The following is an 8,330-nucleotide window of genomic DNA, read 5'->3' as shown; positions in this document are numbered from 1 at the left end:
AAAGTTTCTCGCTCGCGTTGATTCGTCCGGAGGAAGACCATCGTCATTTTTTCCACACGCATCAGCCATCATTCTGCTTTTGCTACCCTTTTCTGCTGGATGGTTGGTTTCGACATCGACGACGACAAACATTTTCGATTCGGTTTCGTTTCGCAGCCATAGCGCATAGTGCCAGCAGAAAACCAAGTGGACAGTTATTTTCAAGTGTTTTCTGCTCTCAAAAGGTGATAACGAGTGAAAATTGTGTTGAACCGAATAAAAATCGAACAACGGTGACTTGGATTTGGGACTGCGGAATCCGCGATCAGAAGTTTTTGTGTTTGCTGCGTGGCGTCGGGTTTTCTCGGTTCGATTCGAAGACGGCGGCAAAGGAAAATAGAAGTTTTCTTGAGGGCAAAAAATAAGAGTACCGTTTTTTTCTCGTTTCTGATTGCGCAGCACGCACCCAGCAGCAGCAGGCGGTAGTGAAAAGTGGTGCAAATTTTCACTGGAATCGAAAATATTTTTGTTCAGAGCAGTGAGAAAAGTCGGCGAAGGAAAAAACGCGTAGCCCCAGAAGGAAAACAGCAAGCGAAAAAGAAAACGAGGGCCCTATTGTTTGTGTGTTGGGCGCTGCTGTCCGTGTAGTGCGTTGTCTTGGGAACGTAGTTCTGTGGCTGTCTGAGTGTTGTTTTTTTTTAATCGAATATCTGCTTCTGGGGCCCCAAAGTGGAGTAGGCTCTGCCTCGTAATTTGATTCAGCGGAGAAAAGATGGATTCACGTTTGTAAATATTATTTCTTCATTTCACTAAAAAGTGCTGCTGCTTGTGGATGCGTTGCTCGAACGAAATGTATCGAAATTGAACATTTTTATGGGGTTTTAGGGCAGTTCAAGGTGCGTTTGTGTGATTTGATGAAATACCTCTAGAAGAAAACTATCACGATGAGGCCGATCGAAGCTTGCAGTAGCTGAAAGATCGTCGTTGTCACGCGAAAGGTCCGCCTCATTAAAGTAAGAATACGGAATATACAGTGAGGAAGAAAACCTTCGACCATCTCATCGAAGGCCAAATTGCGACTTTGTTGTGGATTATTCTGACAGCGGAACCCAGCAGACCCTGAAGCAGAATCGATTTTGTCCCTCGAAAGTACAGGTATGTTGCATTTGTCGATGTCGAAAACTTACAATCTCCGCAGTTTAATGCTACTTCTAAAAATATGTTCAGCATAAGCAATAATTAGATACATCAATGGTGCATTTTAATGCAAAAAAGTGGCCACATGTGCGCGTGACACACTGAGAAAAGAAGCAAAAAGATTGCTCACAGAATACCTACTCATGAATATACGATGATCGGCAGTGTTCCTCAATGCTGTGACTCGGCGTGTTGAATGCTCTAATGTTCAATGAGAATTATGTACTTGTCAGTCTTGCAAGTCTTGTCTTGTGTAAAGTAAAATATAGAACTAATATTCCAGCGAAAAAACGACACTTGTTAGCTGATTTTCAGTAAATTATTTGCTGAGTTTTAGCAACTGAACGTTACTTTGGCAGAAATCTCGGCAAAATGTGCCTACTGAAAGCTAGGCTGTAATCTTGGTTAATATTTCCAAAATTGCTGAGACACTGACAGCCTTAAGAGCCCCGCATGGAAAATGTGTCAAACGCAACGCAAACGTATCCTATGTGCGGGCGTCTTTATTGTTGAGGTCAAAATAGTATCTGTAAAGTTACAATCAAGTGGAGACATAAATGCGATACAGTAGACGTTCGATAACTGCAAGTCGTTAAACTACAATGCTTTTCAACTGCAATATTCTAAAACTACAGTCAAACCTCCATGAGTCGATGTTGAAGGGACCATCGACTCGTGGAAATATCGAGATGTGGAATAAACATTGCTTGGAAAGCTGTTTGATGGGACCATCACAGTAGCCCAGAAAATATTTTTTAATACGCAATAATTTGCTTCCATGAGTCGATATCGAGTCATAGAACATCGACTCATGGAGGTTTGACTGTATCAAATTCGGTTACAGCTGCGCATTGCACTGCGCAATCAGATGCACTTTTATTTATTATCTGACGTCGTTTGACAACCGCTTGACCTTAATCAAAGTTAATTGCCTATGTCCCGGGTATTAAAGCACCCGACTTGAACATAAATTTACAATGTTCTGAAAACTCAGATGTAAATATGAACATTATGTGGAAGATTTTGATTTGAAAAATGTATTGAAGCTGTTAGTGTTGTCAGTTCGTTTCTCCATAGGTTGTTTTTTTTATTGTTGATGATTGCTTGTATTGTCCTCTCCTTATATCCGTCGATCTTCGCTGTTTCCAAAATGTGTTGTAGCTCCTTCGTTTTTCCGTCTTCGCTTAGGGGCATCGTCTGCATCCTGTGGATCATATGATGAAATGCTGCCATTTTATGTTGATATACGAATGATTCGATGTACATGGGATCACGCTCATGGTGTTGGTGGGCTTCCTGTAGATCTCAAGGTCTAATGTTGCATTTGTTCCTTTGATAACCAATACTGCCGTGAATCGCATATCTGTCCCATCTTTGCTGGGTTTCCTATTCATATGGGACAAATATGCGATTCACGGCAGAATAGATCCAAGAAAGGTAATTTACCTTCCTTTTGCTCCTCGCTAATCAATTTGATGTCCTTATGCACGTTGTTTATCGCTTCCAAAATCCTTGTTAGGTCTTTCCGGTGGATGATGCTGAAAACGTCGACGACGTATTTCCAAGCAATATTTCAGGGGGTGACAATATTAATCCATGAAAACAACGTGCACCTCTCTTGCGCCTCGCACTGCGAGTGACATTGTGGCCAAATGGAGGACGGCCAATCCACGAATCATCCGGTGCTTGCTGCAGATCGACACTCTGCAAGTCTCTATGCACTACTTGTGCCCAGTTACAAGCAACTAGACTGTCACCAGCGACCAAATATCTCGTGGAAACTTTAAAGGAGGCACTCCACTACTGACAGTTTGCCATCACAAACAGAACACTAAGTCTTAAACCCATATTGTTTTGTAAGGGGCGATTCAAATATGACATCTACAATTTTTTTAGATTTCTACACCCATCTCCCCCTCTGTCACGTTTTTGGATACCAAGTATATGCACTGTCACTCCCTCCCTCCCAGGCAATCCCATTACTGACACTATACTACCAAAGCATACCAAAACCATTACGTGGGGGGCATGCCCTAATAATTCCTTAAAATCCTCAACTATCCAGCACATTTCTACTGAAGCAGGTGCTTCCTTCGATCCACTATAGATGTGTGAGTATAATTTATACCAAGTCATCAAACATGCTGAACTCGAAAGGCTGATAAAACACCATTCTAATCACTACTCGCGATTGTGACATCAGGAGACTGGAAACGATCAAAGTATAATATCAATCACGGGACAAATTTCCCTGTCCATGGATAAGGGGCTTGACGTTGATATTTCAAGTGTCTTAAAAGATTTTATTTTATTTTTATTTTGTTGTTTAATAGAGTGCTTTTTCGAACAAAGGTTAAGTTCAACACTAAATTAAAAATTAAGATATTTTTCCATTTTTTATATCTCTTTCACAAGAATATCGTTATTTTAATGGTAATGGTTTGAAAATAAGCTCCGTAGAGAAATTTTTATCACATCTTACTTAAATAAAGTCAACAGTTATACCAAACACTTGAGGTACCATGCCTCCAAGTTAACTAATGGTTATTGGTAAATTTGGAGGTGCCGGCAGGGCTCAGTAGGGGTCTAACTAACATAACTCTAATACTAACAAGACCCTGAAACAAACGCTTATCCAAATAGCATACATCTATTTATACTTGTAGTAGTAGCTAACAATAATTCATTTTGTACCCGTATAGCTGAAGTAGAATTTTAGTAGTGAAAAGTAGAATTTGTAGATTTACTAATTTGGCATTGGAGATAGTGAATGTATCTATTATATCTTCTCGATAATCTCTTTATTTTAGTCTCTCTAGCTGCATGTATCAACGCAAAAAAACTGTTTCTCTCTTCCTTCTATTAGGTTAGTTAGAAAAATTAGCGGATATATAGGGGACATGACTTAGTGTTTCTCGTATTAAGACAAATTCGCTGACCTTTACCTTATAATAAAATAAATGACCGATAGTAAAATAAATGACTGAAATTAAAAGATATCAAATAAATAATAAAAAACGAAAATAAATACATGACCATCGGTGGACAGAAAGACAAGAGACAGAGTTCTGTTTAGAATAGTTAATTGAGACCATTGCACTCACAAGATAGAGAATAACTAGTACCACTATTATTGCTACAAGACTAATAACTTGACCACTTACGGAAATGTGGATAGACCATATGATTCGTTCATCCACTATTATATTAAATATTGTATACCCTGAATCTGAATAACTGTATTTTAGACCTCATTATTTTAATCAATAATAAAGGTTTGAATATTAGAAAAGGGAATAGAACTAGACCAAAAAAAAAAGCAATTACGGAACAACTGGACAGAAATTTTGTATAATGATCACTATTAGACTACTGAAACTTTAACATATGACATTACTGTGACTGATAGGATACAATTAACTCGACGACGTATTGACAAACATCCGATACTCAACCGTGTTAAAATAAGGGAAGCTCTTCAATGTGTCCATTTATTACAATACAGTAATATCCCGATTTTATCACCCCCCTGGTGAATTTTGGGGTGATAAAACAGGGTATGTGACAAAATTGGAAAAAAAATATTTTCATTTTTTTTAATTCATTCCACAAATATGAATCATTTTATGCCTTGGAAAGGCCAAATGCGTGAACGGTACCCGTTATATCTTGTCGAAATTGCTTACAGAATATTTCTCAGGTACTCAGAAGTCGTTCGTGATAAACTACAGGCGGTGAAAGTTATTTCATGAAAATCAATGTTATTTTTGGTATTATTTACGAAAATAAAAAGAATGACAAAATTTTTTGGGGTGACAAAATCGGGTCGAAAACGTGACAAAATCGGGACGTGATAAAATCGGGTCGAAAACGTGATAAAATCGGGGGTAGACAAAATCGGGGGTAGACAAAATCGGGGAGTGACAAAATCGGGTCATCACTGTAGTACTTAAATTAATCTATTTTGAAACTACCCTACCAGAATGATATCATTACATCTTTATTCGAAATTGTTACTTGGAAATGGCAACAGTACCACCCGTTGTCAACATAGACTACTATTAGGTATTGAATGTTGGCTCCAAGTAACTAATAATTAAATTTACATGTTAACTACTTATTCAGAAAACATCTATGTACATGTTGAGCTTCCAATATTTGTTCGGTTTATAATTGACAGACTGTAGATAGAAAGAATAATGTATCGGTATGATCACAATACAAACCCAGGCCGCAGTGACCTAGTGAGCAACATAGCTTGAGTCGTCTGCTAGTATTGTGTATCACATGGAGAGCCCAGCCGAGATACCAGTCTATTAAGACTACAACTGGTCAACTCTCGAAAAAAAAAAAAAAAAAAAAAAAAATATCAATCACGGGACAAATTTTCCTAGCCAAGGTCACGGGGGTTGACGGTACTGAAGATAATATTCATCTGTGTATCATATCACATTTGGAGCACTTCAGTGCGCCTCTAACGATTCACAGTGGATCGGCTGCTTTGCAGACTGAGCCCCTGATCGTATGTCCCGGCATACTTATCAGGTATAGCTCTTTACATGGAGGATCCGCTAGGGCTCATTAGCACTCTCCAAGGGGTCGGGAAATTAATCAATTTCTCGTCAACTGGAAGTAGCGAAGCCAACGCGTGGCCATAGGTAGGATAGGATAGGTTGTAATATAGATTGAAATTGAGAAGTCTACTTTGTATTTTAGAGACATTCAATTTTCAGAATGTTTTCAATGGAGTGGAGAACTATTTAGACTTATCAGGATTTACATCAGGTTGAAAAATTCAAAATAGTAATGTCATAGCAAACCAGAAATCAGCCAAGAAAAACGTAGGATTAAAAAATAGATTGATCACAAAATGAAATAATAATATTGAACATTTTAGATTCAGTAATTAAACAGAATTTTATTTTTTATTTATTTTTGTTTCAGAAATGGTTTAGAGCAGCCAAGGTAGAAGTTTACTGTACTATTGGATAGAAAAATATTAAATTGAAAATCTGAGATAGAAGAGAGACACACGCTTAAAGTCATTCACACAATTTTGTGTTTCGTTCACACAAAACGGGCCTAACCTGGAACAACACATATTATGAGTAACTGCCATGTTACTCATTTTAGCGTAATTGACGGGTCACGATTTCCGATGAGTTCATTTCACACAGTGAGAGAGCGGTCGGAAAACGAACCTAACCTCAATTATATTTTTTCATGTAAATTGAAAATTATCGCAACATTTTTATACTATTTCAGAGGAGTCCCCATTTGTTTCGATATGACCAAACTAAAGTGCGATGTTTATAGTCGCACATTTTAGTTGTATCGTATCGAAACATATCGAAAATCCACAGAAAAAGTAATTTTCCTTGCGATGCATGCCGGACGCAACCGCCATCATGGCGATCAAAATGAACTTGACAGTTCGAAGCAAAGTTTCTTACACATATTAAAAGAATAAAAGACATTACACAGCGACTGTGCATGTCTTACACATAATTTTCACACAGATTGCTATTCTCTCGTGTCATCGTCGTCATGTGTGAAAATTATTCATACGATGTGTAATTTACTTTAAGCGTGCAGAAGAAAAAAGTGGAGGTTGAGATTATAAAAGAGAAAAAGAGATTGATAAAAGGAGAAATCAGATATTGATAGATAGAAGAAGGACATAGGATTTGTAAGGCAATACTCAACCATTCTTTTGTAGTTTTATACATACTGTATCTAACAATGACTAAAACACTAATAAGACAAAGTTATAAAAGATCTTTATGTTGAAACATAACAGACAGACAACCGACAAGAACACAATGACAATAACAGATCTAAAATATAGAAGACAAGTAGTGTTTTACATTAATTATACAACTCACAATAATAGAAATGACTATCCAACGAGTAGTACATATTTTTAATGATGTTATTCATATAAATCAATGCTTCATAATCGTAAAATTCATTCATTTAGCTAGGAAATAGACGCAATGAAGCATTACCATACCATTGATAACTGAATCTTGGACCAGACTTGAATTTTGAAGAGCGGAATAGAACATGACCATTTGACTACTGAAATTTATGATATCAGACAGTACTGTAAAGGATATGACGCCATAATCTTGATCAACCGCCAAAATAATGGAAGCTCTCAGATTAATATGTCGATTTATTGCAATAGTACTTAAATTAATTTATTGTATATTTACGATACCATTCAAATTATTCCATGTTGAAACAAAGTCCACTAGTATGATCCCATCACATTACATCAAAGTGTTATGGATCGGCTGCGGTGGTGGGCGCGGTGACGCGTTTTGACAGAGAATACAGAATTACTGTCAAGATGCGCCGTTGCGTTAATCGCTGTAGAACGGCCTTTACTTGGAGATGGCATCAGTACCACCCGTTGTCAACATAGACTACTATTCGGTATTGAATGTCGGCTCCAAGAAAACATTAAATCAACTTTACATGTTAATTATTCGGAAAACATTCATGCGCGTGATAAGCTTTCATTATTATTATTATTTGTTTTTTAAACTGACAGACTGCGGGAAGGGAAATGTATCGGTATGATCACAATACGAACCCAGACCGCAGTGACCTAGTGAGCAACATAGCTTGAGTCGTCTGCTAGTATTGTGTATCACATGGAGAGCCCAGCCGAGATACCAGTCTATTAAGACTACAACTGGTCAACTCTCGAAAAAAAAAAAAAAAAAATATCAATCACGGGACAAATTTTCGTAATATTTAAACAATGAGATTATTTGAAACAAACTTGTGGGATAATATATAAAGGGGAATGCATAGGAAATATGGTCAGCATGTTTTTGAATCACTCATGCAGTATCGACTACAGAGTGTACATCTATATTTATTTTGTTTTGTATCATGTACAACGGTGCAAAATGAGCTGTTTTGAAATGCTAAGAAAAATACGACATTCTATGGTGGGTTTGTTACATGATGGAAGTGTAAACAACAGGGCTGGTAGCAAGTCACTTTTTAGTGACTTGACTATTTTTCGGAAAATGGTCACTAAAGTCACTATTTTCGCACCGCCGTTTGTAAAAAAAGTTCAAAATAAAAATCATTTGTACCTACCGTTATCATCAACCAAATTAAATGTAATTTTGCTA

General features: G+C 37.3%; 1 protein-coding gene across 7 annotated transcripts in view; it reads left to right on the top strand.

Annotated features, from left to right (window-relative positions):
• Positions 1-8,330, top strand: part of LOC134211447 (F-box/WD repeat-containing protein 7) — a 97,341-nt gene continuing 89,011 nt past the window's right edge. For 2 of the 7 annotated variants that reach the window (XM_062688305.1, XM_062688312.1), the window contains exons 1-2: positions 1-765; positions 865-1,134. The gene's annotated coding sequence lies outside the window, so the exon portion shown is untranslated. The remainder of the gene's footprint in view (positions 766-864; positions 1,135-8,330) is intronic. The other 5 variants (XM_062688310.1, XM_062688306.1, XM_062688308.1 and 2 more) reach the window with 5 other exon arrangements.

The sequence above is a fragment of the Armigeres subalbatus genome, chromosome 2 (assembly GCF_024139115.2).
Source record: "Armigeres subalbatus isolate Guangzhou_Male chromosome 2, GZ_Asu_2, whole genome shotgun sequence".
In the NCBI taxonomy this organism is placed as follows: Eukaryota; Metazoa; Arthropoda; class Insecta; order Diptera; family Culicidae; genus Armigeres; species Armigeres subalbatus.
This window is presented reverse-complemented; position numbering and strand designations above follow the sequence as displayed.